The sequence below is a fragment of the Somniosus microcephalus genome, chromosome 16 (genome assembly GCF_052327205.1).
Source record: "Somniosus microcephalus isolate GS21.2 chromosome 16, FLI_Smic_1.0, whole genome shotgun sequence".
Classification (NCBI taxonomy): Eukaryota; Metazoa; Chordata; class Chondrichthyes; order Squaliformes; family Somniosidae; genus Somniosus; species Somniosus microcephalus.
Genome location: NC_141002.1, coordinates 89,756,017 through 89,769,764, shown reverse-complemented (window position 1 = coordinate 89,769,764; position 13,748 = coordinate 89,756,017).

Here is a 13,748-nt window from a genome sequence, read left to right as displayed (position 1 = left end):
AAACACCATGGAAGTGGAGTGAAGAATGCAAAAAGGCTTTTCGCAGAAGCAAGGAGTTGATTACCTCTGAAGAAGTGTTGGCTCATTTCAACCCAGCATTACCCCTTCGTCTAGCTTGCGATGCTTCACCGTACGGAATTGGGGCAGTACTCTCGCACAGGCTACCAAATGGCTCGGAAAGGCCAGTGGCTTTCGCGTCCCGATCATTGACACCCGCGGAGCGAAATTACGCCCAAATAGATAGGGAGGCCCTCAGTCTTGTGTGGGCCGTGAAGAAATTCAACCATTACCTACAATGTAAAAAGTTCACATTGCTGACAGACCACCAGCCGTTGGTGTCCATATTCAACCCAAATAAGGCCGTTTCCACCATGACAGCACAAAGGTTACAAAGGTGGTCCATGTTACTTGGGGCACACCAATACGAAATTGAGTACAAAAGGTCTAAACAGCATGGAAATGCTGATGGGTTGTCCCGCTTGCCATTGCCGATGGTAGAAGAAGCGAGTATAGTGGACCCAGTAGAGTTGTTCCACTCATCCATAGTGGAGTGTCTACCGATAACAAACTCAATGATTGAGAATGAGACAAGGAATGACCCGACTCTTTCACGAGTCTATGATGTAACGGTGGAGGGATGGCCAGCACAGAGCGAACCAACACTGCAAGCATTTGCACAGAGGAAAGAACAACTGTCAGTGTGTCGAGGAACCCTGATGTGTGAATCTAGAGTGGTGATTCCACCCAAACTCCAAAAGAAAGTGCTAAAGGAGCTGCACGAAGGACATCTGGGTGGAGTAAAGATGAAGAATCTAGCAAGAGCGTTTGTGTGGTGGCCAGGCATTGATGGAGACATAGAGGAGATCACGAAGAACTGCCTAGGATGTCAGAGGGTTCAGAACGCGCCACCCCAGGTTCCTCTGCATCCATGGGAGTGGCCCTCATCGCCTTGGCAAAGAGTACACATTGACTTTGCTGGTCCATTTATGGACTCGATGTTTCTAATAGCGGTGGATGCCCACTCCAAGTGGCCGGAAGTAATTAAGATGACCACCACCACGACGGAAAAAACCATCACAGTGTTAAGGACTATGTTTGCTCGGAATGGCCTGCCGAAACAGATCTGTTCTGATAATGGACCACAATTTGTGTCCGAAGAATTCAAGAAATTCTTAAAGAGCAATGGGGTTAAACATTACACGTCAGCCCCATACCATCCCGCCTCCAATGGATTGGCTGAAAGGTTTGTCCAGACCTTCAAGAAGGCCGTAAAGGCCATGAGTAATGAAAACATAAGTCTACAACATAAGGTGGATAGCTTTTTGTTGGCATACCGAAATGCAACACATGCGGTCACAAATCAAACTCCCGCAATGATGTTTTGTAATAGACGCCTAAGATGCCGGCTGGATTTACTAAAACCAAACGTCAGAAGAGACGTAGAGAACCGGCAATTCCAGGGCATGAACGACAGGGTCACTAGATCTTTCCAGATCGGTCAACGAGTTTTGGCCCGGGACTACCGTACTGAGAAATGGCAGCCTGGAACTATTGGGAAAAGGCTGGGGCCGTTGATGTACACCGTGGACATTGGAGACAATATAATAAGGCGTCATGTTGACCAAATCATAGGGTCCGCCACAAATGGGCAACCGACTTCACCACTTTCTCCGGGTAAGGTTGAGACTGAGATACCCAGAACACCTACTTCCGATCTAGTGATACTGGAGTCAGCTGAACCTGACACGGCTTTTCAAGCCGAATCGAACTTGCCAGAAGCACCTCCTAGCCCGCCTGAAATGACGACACCACTGCGGCGTTATCCGGACAGAATCCGGAAACCCCCAGAAAGACTGAATCTATGAACTGTCTTACATAAACCTGTATATATGTTAGAATGTATGTTCACTATGGACTTAGAATGTTGAAAGCTAAAAAGGGAGGATTGTAGTGTATGTACCCGTCAACCTTTAAGGAAACTATTGTATGTAACCGTTCACCTTTAAGAGAACTACTTTAGGGGTGGCACTACTTGTTGGCTTCTGTATACTGTAATACCGATAGTGACCACACCAGTATATAAGTGTTGTGGCAGGATTGCTGGGGCAGATTCGCCCTGACCTTCGAATAGTAAAGACCTGTTTGTTTGTTACTTCTGAAGTCTGTGTATTTATTAACTGCACAACCCACAGACTTTACACACAAGATAAGAGCACACGGGGTTGTGGGTAATATATTGGCATGGATAGGGGATTGGCTAACTAACAGAAAACAGAGAGTCGGGATAAATAGGTCATTGTCCGGTTGGCAATCAGTAACTAGTGGGGTGCCACAGGATTCAGTGCTGGGGCCTCAAATATTTACAATCTATATTAATGACTTGGATGAAGGGACCAAGTGTACTGTAGCCAAATGTGTTGATGATACAAAGATAGGTGGGTTAGCAAGTTGTGAGGAGGACACAAAGTGCTCGATTTTCATTGAGCCATGGAGGCGGGATTGGAGGCGTGTGGGGGGTTAAAATTGCAAAAACTGGTGGGCGGGCCCAACCCCGCCTCCATCCTGCCTCCAAGCAATTTTCATTAAATCGTGTCTACTGGTCCCGTCTCCATCCCGCCTCCAAGAGGTGGGAAAGGCTGTTAAGGCCCTTAACAAGCACTAAATTGCCTCTATAATGCCATTTTGATAGGCCTTTGTGATTTTAACCCTTTTCCCACATGAAGCCCGCCTGTTCTGAAACACGACGGTGAAACCTGGCGGTAGCACAATTGGATTGCTGACTATCAGCTGCAGCTCAACCATTAAATAGGAGATTTGATCAGCTATCATTTGCAGGTGGCAGGACTTTGTTGTTTCAGGTCTGGGGGAACTTTTGAAGGCATAACCACAGCTGCGGAAGTTTGGAGACTGACACCCATCACCAGTGTGACCTCCTGGGAAACCCCACTTGCCACCTTCACTGAGCGCTTCCTCAACTGAGGCATATACCAAGTAATCCTAAGCCTTCAATGTGGAAGTCCCATTCGCGAAATGACACACGCCACAACTGCAGCAGTAGCCATCAGATTTTTTATTTACAGTAACCATCTGATGGCTTTTTAATATTAAACATCAAATTTCACCCAAGTGACTACCCTTGTGACTATTTGTGCAGTATCTTCCTCTTACGCGTGCTCCTACGTGATGCTTCCCCTGTGGTTTCAGCAGATGTGGAGGGCCCTTGCTCAATTTCTTGCTGCTCCTCTCTCGACACCTTTGGTGGGCGTCCTCTGGGGTTGCAAACCTGTGAGGGCTCGCCAACAGTCTGCTGCTCCTGCGGCTGTGCAGGGGTTGAGATGCCGATCTCAGTTGTGTGTGGATACCGGTGGGGCTCTGACCGAGGGCTCTGCAGTGGCATGGAAGTGTGAACGCTTGGAGAGGAGCCCCCACTTCCTTGATGTCTGCCACCAACTTCCCTCTCATAGGTCAAGTCCCCCTCAGTGCTTGCAAGAGGCTTGAGAGCACCTTGCTACACATCAGGGGGGTCATGGGGACCCGTATCTGCACTGGCAGTCCTACTCAGAAGGACTTCCATGAAGGATTGGTTTCTCTGTTCAATAGATGACCATCGCTCCTCCAGAGATGTTATTCTATTCAGAACACTCACCATGTTTTCTGCACTCTGGTGACTTATCACCTCCATGGAGGTTGCCATCCTTTCCATGGTGATGCGTTCATGTGCCAATGATACATAGAAACATAGAAACTTAGAAGATAGGAGCAGGAGTAGGCCATTCGGTCCCTCGAGCCTGCTCCACCATTCAATGAGATCATGGCTGATCATCCAAATTCAGTACCCTGTCCCTGCCTTCTCCCCATATCCCTTGATCCCTTTAGCCTTAAGAAATATATCTAACTCCTTCTTGAATATATTTAATGAATTGGCCTCCACTGCCTTCTATGGTAGAGAAATCCACAGGTTCACCACTCTCTGGGTGAAGTAATTCCTCCTCATCTCTGTCCTAAATAGCTTACCCCTTATCCTTAGACTGTGACCCTTGGTTCTGGACTCCCCGACCATCGGGAACATCCTTCCTGCATCTAGTCTGTCTAGTCCTGTTAGAATTTTATAAGGTTCAATGAGATGCCCGCTCATTCTTCTAAACTCCAGCGAGTAAAAGCCCAATCGACCCAATCTCTCCTCATACATCATTCCTGCCATCCCAGGTATCAGTCTGGTGAATCTTCGCTGCACTCCTTCCATGGCAAGAACATCCTTCCTCAGATAAGGCGACCAAAACTGCACACAATACTCAAGATGTGGTCTCCCCAAGGCCCTGTACAACTGCAGCAAGACATCCTTGTTGCTGTACTTGAATCCTCTCGCTATGAAGGCCAACATGCCATTTGCCTTCTTAACTGCCTGCTGCACCTGCATGCTTACCTTCAGCGACTGGTGCACAAGGACACCCAGGTCACGTTGCACTTCCCCTTCTCCCAATCTATTGCCGTTCAGATAATAATCTGCCTTCCTGTTTTTGCCACCAAAGTGGATAACCTCGCATTTATCCACATTATACTGCATCTGCTAAGCTTCTGCCCAATCACCCAACCTGTCCAAATCATACTGGAGTTCCTCGGCATCCTCCTCATAGCACACATGCCCACCCAGCTTTGTGTCGTCTGCAAACTTGGAGATATTACATCTAGTTCCCTCGTCTAGATCATTTATATATATTGTGAATAGCTGGGGTCCTAGCACCGATCCCTGCGGTACCCCACTAGTCACTGCCTGCCACTCGGAAAAAGACTCGATTATTCCAACTCTTTGCTCCCTGTCTGCCAACCAGTTCTCTATCCAAATCAGTACCTTGCCCCCAATCCCATGTGCCTTAACTTTACATGCTAATCTCTTATGCAGGATCTTATCGAAAGCCTTCTGAAAGTCCAAATACACCACATCCACTGGTTCTCCCTTATCTATTCTACCATTTACATCCTCAAAAAATTCCAGTAGATTAGTCAAGCACGATTTACCTTTTGTAAATCCATGTTGACTTTGTCCGATCCTGTCACTGTTTTCCAAGTGCTCTGCTATTACATCTTTTACAATGGACTCTAGCATTTTCCCCACTACCGATGTCAGGCTTACCGGTCTATAATTCCCCGTTTTCTCTCTACCACCTTTTTTGAATAGTGGGGTAACATGAGCTACCCTCCAATCCATGGGAACTGTTCCAGAGTCTATCGAATTTTGGAAGATGACCAGCAATGCATCTACTATTTCTAGGGCCACTTCCTTAAGTACCCTAGGATGTATATTATCAGGCCCTGGGGATTTATCGGCCTTCAATCCCGTCAATTTCCCTAACACCATTTCCCTACAAATACTGATTTCTTTCAGTTCCTCCCTCTCATTAGACCCTATGTTCCCCAACATCTCTGGGAGGTTATTTGTGTCCTCCTTTTTGAAGAAAGAACCAAAGTATGTATTTAATTGGTCTGCCATTTCTTTGTTCCCCATTATAAATTCCCCTGATTCTGACTGCAAGGGACCTACGCTTGACTTCACCAATCTTTTTCTCTTCACATATATATAAAAGCTTTTACAGTCAGTTTTTATGTTCCCTGAAAGCTTACTCTCATACTCTATTTTCCCCCTCTTAAATAATCCCTTTGTCCTCCTTTGCTGAGTCCTAAACTGCTCCCAATCACCAGGTTTACTGCTTTTTCTGGCCAATTTATATGTCCTCTCCTTGGATCTTATGCTATCCCTAATTAGCCACGGTTGAGTCACCTTTTTTGTTTTATTTTTATGCCATACAGGGATGAACAAATTCTGTAGTTCATCCATGTGATCTTTGAATGTTTGCCATTGCCTATCCACCGTCAACCCATTCCCCAATCAATCCTACCCAACTCGCGCCTCAGACCATCGTAGTTTCCTTTATTTAAATTCAGGACCCTAGTCTTTGAGTCAACTACTTCACTCTCCATCTTAATGAAGAATTCGATCATATTATGATCGCTCCAACCCAAGGGGCCTCGCACAACAAGACTGCTAATTAATCCTTTCTCATTACATAATACCCAGTCTAAGATGGCCTGATCTCTAGTTGGTTCCTCGACATATTGGTCCAGGAAACCATCCCGTATACACTCCAGGAATTCCTCCTCCACAGTATTGTTACTAATTTGGTTAGCCCAATCTATATGTAGATTAAAGTCACCCATGATAACTGCTGTGCCCTTACTGCACGCGTCTCTAATTTCCCGCTTAATGCCATCCCCAACCTCCGCATTACTGTTTGGGGGTCTGTATACCACTCCCACTAATGTTTTCTGCCCCTTGGAATTTCTCAGTTCTACCGATACAGATTCCACATCATCAGAGCTAATATCCTTCCTTTCAATTGTGTTAATCCTTTCTTTAACCACAAAGGCTCTGCTCATGTGCGCAATGGAATCCTCCATTCGCTCCACACTCGCAGCAACCCTGGAGACAAAACCTGCCAGAGACTCCTGCATCTGTTCCTGGAGTTGCAGCACCGCTGATCTTATGGATGGAACCAGAGGCAGAGGGCCGACATGCAGCTGAGCCAAGCTGGCAGAATCCTGCGCCCTCTGACTAGGACTCTCCACTGTTGTCCCTGTCTTCACAATCTGCTGATGCTCACTTGTGAGCTGTGATACACCAGGTGACAACACTACTCTATCTCGCGATGTTCCCTCCGAGGTGTGAGTGTCTGCGCTGGTGCTGGGTGTGGTGAATTCTGCTGATGCTGCGCCCTCAGAGGTTGCAGCTTCCATGAGGAGTCTTGAGGCTCAAGCTCTTCCTCCTGGATAGTGGGGACGGGTGCGATTGTCCTGTGGGGGAGTAAAGGAAAAGTCAGAGATGTGAGGCCAAGGTTACATGCACATTGCATATTGCAGATGATCATAAGTCCATCTGTTAGAGCTTCAGAATCATTATCAGCGACTCATGCAATGTCATTGAGAGAGATGGAAAACTATTCTGTCACCAGCTTGCTGTGATGCGCCCGTCTGTCCGTCCCCCACTTGCGCCTCATCCTCCAGTCCCACGATCTCCAGGACCGCCTCCTCTCAGGTGGTGAGCTGGGCTACTGAGCGTGGCCCTCCTCCTGTCCTCGCTCTTTCCCTCTTATTGTGAGCTCTCTTTTCCTGCAATGAGGGAGACAAGTGGAGTTTGAGTGAGAATGAAGGAGTGAGTGTAGAGAATCCATAGCATAGATGCTTAGAAGGAGACAAAGATGGAGTGAGGTGGCAAGAGCAAGGGTCCTCCCTGTGTGTTATACGTTGTAATTGCATCACGGTGATAGGGAGTGTGAGGGCTGCATAGTCGAATAGTTATGTGAATGTGACCATAGAGAGAGAGGGAATGGGTAAGGGTGCATGGATGTCAGTGTCAAGTGGGATGTGGAGGAAGAGATTGCTAAAGCTGAGTGCTGGTGAGGAGAGGCAATGGGGATCAGATTGAGGGTGATGGGAAATTCATACTCACTTTTCCAGTGTGCTGAAGGTCATGAAACCTCTTCCTGCACTGAAGCCAGGTTCTGCGGGTTATTGACAAAGAGTTGACCTCCTCTGCCACCTGGATCCACACAGCCTTGGTTTGCTGGGGAGGCTTCTTCCTCCCTGAAGAAGGGAAGAGCACCCCTTTATTTGCTCTTGCTCCCTCTACTAAAGCCCGCAGGGCAACATCATCAAATCTGGGTGCAGACCTAGGTCTCTGGCTGGCCATTCTTCCTGCAGGTGCCTCTAACATGCAAGGGCAAAAACTTGGCAGTCTGCAGAAGGAGCAAGGCTTGTTGCAGACCTTAAATGCAGCAGCAACGATGACGTCATCGGAGGCGACTTTCAGACTGGAAAAACTCATTGGCCATGGGTTCCCACACGTTGGAACTCAATTGGCCAATTAAGTTAAAATGGCATCATTTTCCCACATCGATGTAGAATCGGGTGGCTAACACGAAATGCGGATTACACGACCCCAGCCCGCCCCAGTATCAAAATCCAGCCCAAAGAGTCTGCAAAGGGACATAGATAGGTTCAGTGAGTGGGCAAAAAATTGGCAGATGGAGTATAATGTGGGAAAATGTGAGGTTATCCACTTTGGGAGGAAGAATGAAAAAGCAAATTTTTATTTAAATGGAGTGAGACTCAAAATGCTGCGGTACAAAGGGATCTGGGGGTCCTAGTACATGAAACACAAAAAGTTAGCACACAGGTACAGCAAGTAATTAGGAAGGCTAATGGAATGTTGGCCTTTATTGCAAGGGGTATGGAGTATAAAAGTAGGAAAGTTTTGATGCAACTTTACAGGGCGCTGGTGAGACCACACCTGGAGTACTGCGTACAGTTTTGGTCTCCATATTTAAGGAAGGATATACTTGCATTGGAGGCAGTGCAGAGAAGGTTCACTTGGTTGATTCCTGGAATGAAGGGGTTGACGTATGATGAAAGATTGAGCAGGTTGGGCCTATACTCATTGGAGTTTAGAAGAATGAGAGGTGATCTTATTGAAATATATAAGATTCTGAGGCAGATTGAGGTGGATGCTGAGAGGATGTTTCCCCTAGTGGGGGTATCTAGAACTAGGGGGCATAGCTTCAGAATATGGGGTCGCCCATCTAAGGCGGAGATGAGGAGGAATTTCTTCTCTCAGAGGGTCGTGAATCTTTGGAATTCTCTACCCCAGAGAGCTGTGGAGGCGGAGTCATTGAATATATTCAAGGCGGAGATTGACAGACATTTGAACTACAAGAGAGTCGAGGGGTACGGGGCGAGAGCGGGAAAGTGGTGTTGAGGCCAAGATTGGATCAGCCATGATCTTATTGAATGGCGGAGCAGGCTCGAGGGGCTGATTGGCCGACTCCTGCTCCTGTTTCTTATGTTCTTATGTTCATAACTCTGCTATCCACATGGTACCAAGAAAATGGCTCCAAGCATGTATTGCAGCACTGTTCTTTACACTTCCTGAAATACCATCAACACCCATCCTTTGTTGTGCTGCTATCTTCTTCTGCAGTATCAGAAAGAATCTCTCTGGGCAAAGTTCGAATAAAAAGCTGCCAATTTATTCACTTAGTTTGTGTTGTGTACCAGTGATGTTATTATCTTCAGCTGATATACTTCTCTTGGGTGCTGGTGTGTTGTGTGTGACTTGAACTCCTAACTTGTGATTTTCGTTTCTAAATGATTCTCCAGTGAAAGGAGTACGTGTGCTGACTGCAAGTCAGGGGTTGAAATTTCAGGGCCCTCCTCCACATGGGGTCTGTTCCCTTCAGTTATATACTATCTTGGCTTTCAAAGCAGTGAAGTATTCTTGAAAAGTTTTCAGTCTGAACAACAACTTGCATTTATATAGCGCCTTTAATGTAGTAAAATGTCCCATGGCGTTTCACAGGAGTGTTATCAGACAAAGTTTTACACCGAGCCACATAAGGAGATATCGGGACAGATGACCAAAAGCTTGGTCAATGAGATAGGTTTTAAGGAGTGTCTTTAAGAAGAAGAGAGTGGTAGAGAGGTGGAGAGGTTTAGGGAGGGAATTCCAGAGCTTAGGGCCTAGGCAGCTGAAGGCACGGACGCCAATGGTGGAGCGATTAAAATCAGGGATGCTCAAGAGGCCAGAATTGGAGGAGCGCAGAGATCTCGGAGAGTTATGAGGCTGGAGGAGGTTAAAAAAGAAAGACTTGCATTTATATAGCGCCTTTCATGACCACCGGATGTCTCAAAGCGCTTTACAGCCAATGAAGCACTTTTGAAGTGGAGTCACTGTTGTATTGTGGGAAACGCGGCAGACAATTTGCGCACGGCAAGCTCCCACAAACAGCAATGTGATAATAACCAGATACAGGCAACTTTGGTTTATCCGGAGGTTGTATGTCCGGAAACCTCGATCTACCGGCAGAAATCAGGAGCCATTTTGTTAGGGTTTTTTTCTTCTCGTGGCTTTTTTTCCAACAGTCAGGCTCTGGAAAGTCTCTCTGAAGCTGTTGCTAAGCTACAGAGACACTTCCAAGGTACGGGCCGACTGTTTAGAAGCTGTTGCTAAGCAACAGTGTTTGTTGTCAGATACGGAGATGAAAACCTCCGTATGCTTCAACATTAACGCTGGTATGTCCGGCAGTTTTGATAGATCGGCAACAGCTCAGTCCCATCGGTGCCGGATATTACAAAGTTTCCTGTAATCTGTTTTTGTTATGTTGGTTGAGGGATAAATATCGGCCAGGACACCAGGGATAACCACCCTACTCGTCTTCAAAATAGTGGCATAGGATCTTTTACATCCACCTGAGAGAGCAGACTCTCATCTCATCCGAAAGACGGCACCCCCCGACAGTGCAGCACTCCCTCAGCACTGCACTGGAGTGTCAGCCTAGCTTTATATGCTCAAGTCCCTGGGGTGGGACTGTGAACACACAACCATTCTGACTCAGAGGCGAGTGTGCTACCCAGTGAGCCACAGCTGACAAAACAGAGAGGCTGACAAAACAGAGAGAGGGGGAGGGGTGAGGCCATGGAGAGATTTGAAAACAAGGATGAGAATTTTTAAATAGATGCATTGCCAGACCAGGAGCCAGTTCATACAGCGACACAGAAGTATCCCCTGATGTAGCCCAATGTATGACAGCATGTAAACATGTATTGTACATAAAGTTCTGTTAGAAGGAATTGCAGTGTGAAGAACCTTAATGATTTCAGCATGACCATGCATGGTGTATGAGTGCCTTGGATGGGGCAGCAATAAAAAAAAGTACCAGGTTATGATGAAAAATATAGAGAAGTGTGACGTAAGAAAAGTACGAGGCACTTGGTCTGAGTATTAAACAAGGCTTTAATCAAATGTTTTTCAACATGGAGATCTAGTTGTGTCCTTCACTAGTTCCTGTTAAAGAATGTCCTGAGCAAGCTGGGCCCATGCCCGAGTATTTATACTCTCCCTGGACAGCGCCACCAGCAGGCCGCCCAGTATCAATTCGTAAGTCATTTCCACATGAATGACAAGATTCATGTCAAAATGTATACTTGGGGCAACTAGTTAGCTTTACCTTGGCAGTTTTCCTCAGATCTTTCATCTTATGCATTTGAGTACAAGTCCGCTGGATCTTGCTGGCAGCATGTACCATGCCCGCTATCTCCTGCCATGTTGCTGTACCAATCTTTTTGTGGACAGCGCCCTTCAGTAGGGAGGACCGCAGCTCGCCTTCGCCTCACATCATCCTGCACGAGTTCTAGCTTGCTTGTTTAAGAGCCCTCCATTGTGCAGGAACTTGGCACTCAAAACTCCTTCACTCAGAGGGTGGTGAACCTGTGGAATTCTCTACTGCAGAAGGCTGCGGAGGCCAAGTTGCTGAATATATTTAAGAAGGAGTTAGATAGTTTTCTAGACGCAAAAGGCATCAAGGGGTATGGGGAGAGAGCGGGGAATATGGTATTGAGATAGAGGATCAGCCATGATCATATTGAATGGCGGAGCAAGCTCGAAGGGCCGACTGGCCTACTCCTGCTCCTATTTTTCTATGTTTCTATGTAAACCTCCTTCCCTTGTGTCGCAGATCGGAATGTGGCCATTTAAATGGCTGTTAGAGGCCTTTACATTCCTGCTAGCTGTGCGGGTCTTGCTCATGCTCTCTTGGGCAGCCTGCTGTGTGGCACAACGTTTTGCAATGTACTCAAATCCTGAATACTGGGGGTAAACAGCTACGCGAGTAGTGGCATTACAGTGCTTACACTTGACTTGCATGCGCTTAGCAATCTCGAGGCTACATTGCCAAAAGCACCTTGAGTGTTACACTAAATCTGGGTTAGAAAGAATGGCATTTGAATTTTACTTAGTCCCGAGCACGTGAAGGAACAAAATGACTGCCACGTGGTAATATTAAGGTACTTGATGAATGAACATATGAGCAGCTTATTGTTGAGAACATTTGAGGATAATCAGAAAATCGCTAAGTTTTATTTTTCATTTCGTAATTTATTTTCTCCCTCTTTTTGAGTTCCCCACATCACGTGCCAGTATCAGACTAATTTCCAGGTGGTTGCTACTCTTGTGTTGGCTGTTATAAGCTGAGAGAGTGGCATAGGTCATCTCACCCTCAGTTCCCCTTTGCCCTTTCTCTTAAGTACCGCTTGCCCACTTGACACCGACACCGGATGGTCCAGGTGAGCACAGCAACTCAACGTGTGGCACAGAGTTCCCATTCTGCTCTGTTGAACTAATTGGTTAGCGCTTCAATATGCTGCGCCACTTGCAATAAAGCTATTTAATTATTTTAAAATGGTCAGATTGGCGACAGGAGCAGAACTTCAATCAGGGGGTAAACTGGATGAGATAATTGACAGGGTGAATGCCACCAGAGACATCAAGAAGACCTGGCTCCACATGGAGAAGAAGATGGCAGATCTGAAGCAGCTGCCCTCAGTATGAATGTTGACCGGGCATGGCCATTCTTCTTGTGTTATTGGGGCAGTAATTCCTCCCCAAACACGTGAGTACGGAAGGGGTACTCACGCGACTGGCCGGAGGAAATGCCGGTTTTCAGCATGCACAGCGCATGCGCTGAAAACCGGCATTTCCTCTCCTCTAACCCAAGAGTTGAAGAGGCTAGTGCATGCGCTGTAGGGGGCAGCGCGTGCGTCTTGGATTTCCTCTGTTTTGGGGGATTTGCGCATGTGTAAAGGCCTCCGGTCTTTATGCTTGTAAAAAGCACATGTAAGTATTTATTTTTACAGGTAAGTGGTGTTTTAGTGCAATTTAGAATTTCTTTTCCACAGGTTTATTATTTTAAAGAATCTACAATAAGGTAAGTTTAGTTTTAGACCCTTTTTATTAAAAATTTATTTTTTCAAAAAAAAAGAATTCTTGTTTAAATTATTTTTTTAAACTTATTTATACTTAATTTAATGATTGGGATGTTTTTTAAAATTTTATTTAAAGTTTAAGTAGTGTTTTGGGGTGCAGTACTTTTCATGAGTTTGACAGTTCTTACTCTCAAACTTATGAATGAAGTTTCCCCTCCCCTGATTGGCTGAACAGTGCTCACCTGATCCCAGCCGGCACATCGCACTAACTACGCCGCTGGGTCAGGTTAGCACAGCGCGCCGACATCAGAACCGGGCCACTGACAGGAAATCCACTGCGGGCCAGGTTTCAGATGTCGGCGCGCCGGGTAAGTGCACATCGGGGGCTTGCACGCGCGGCAAGTCCCCGACACCAAGTTCTGGTCCATTATGTAGTTGATCAAATAACAGTGATGAGATGTGGGTGTGTTGTGTGCACGTGTGTTCCTCAGCTGTTGAGTGATACTCATGAATCAGATCCATGGTTTTGTTTCCATGAGTATCTAAACTTTATACATTTGAATTTGAATCAATTTCTTACATTCAGCATGTTGCTGTTTTCTCCAGCTACTTACTGCAAATATTTACATAAGAACATAAGAAGTAGGAGCAGGAGTAGGCCATACGGCCCCTCGGGCCTGCTCCGCCATTCAACAGGTTCATGGCTGATCCGAACCTAGACTCACGTCCACTTCCCTGCCCGCTCCCCGTAACCCCTAATTCCCTTATCAGCTAGGAAACTGTCTATCTCCGTTTTAAATTTATTTAATGTCGCAGCTTCCACAGCTCTCTGAGGTAGCAAATTCCATAGATTTACTACCCTCTGAGTGAAGAAATTTCTCCTCATCTCAGTTTTGAAAGGGCAGCCCCTTATTCTAAGATTATGCCCCCTAGTTCTAGTC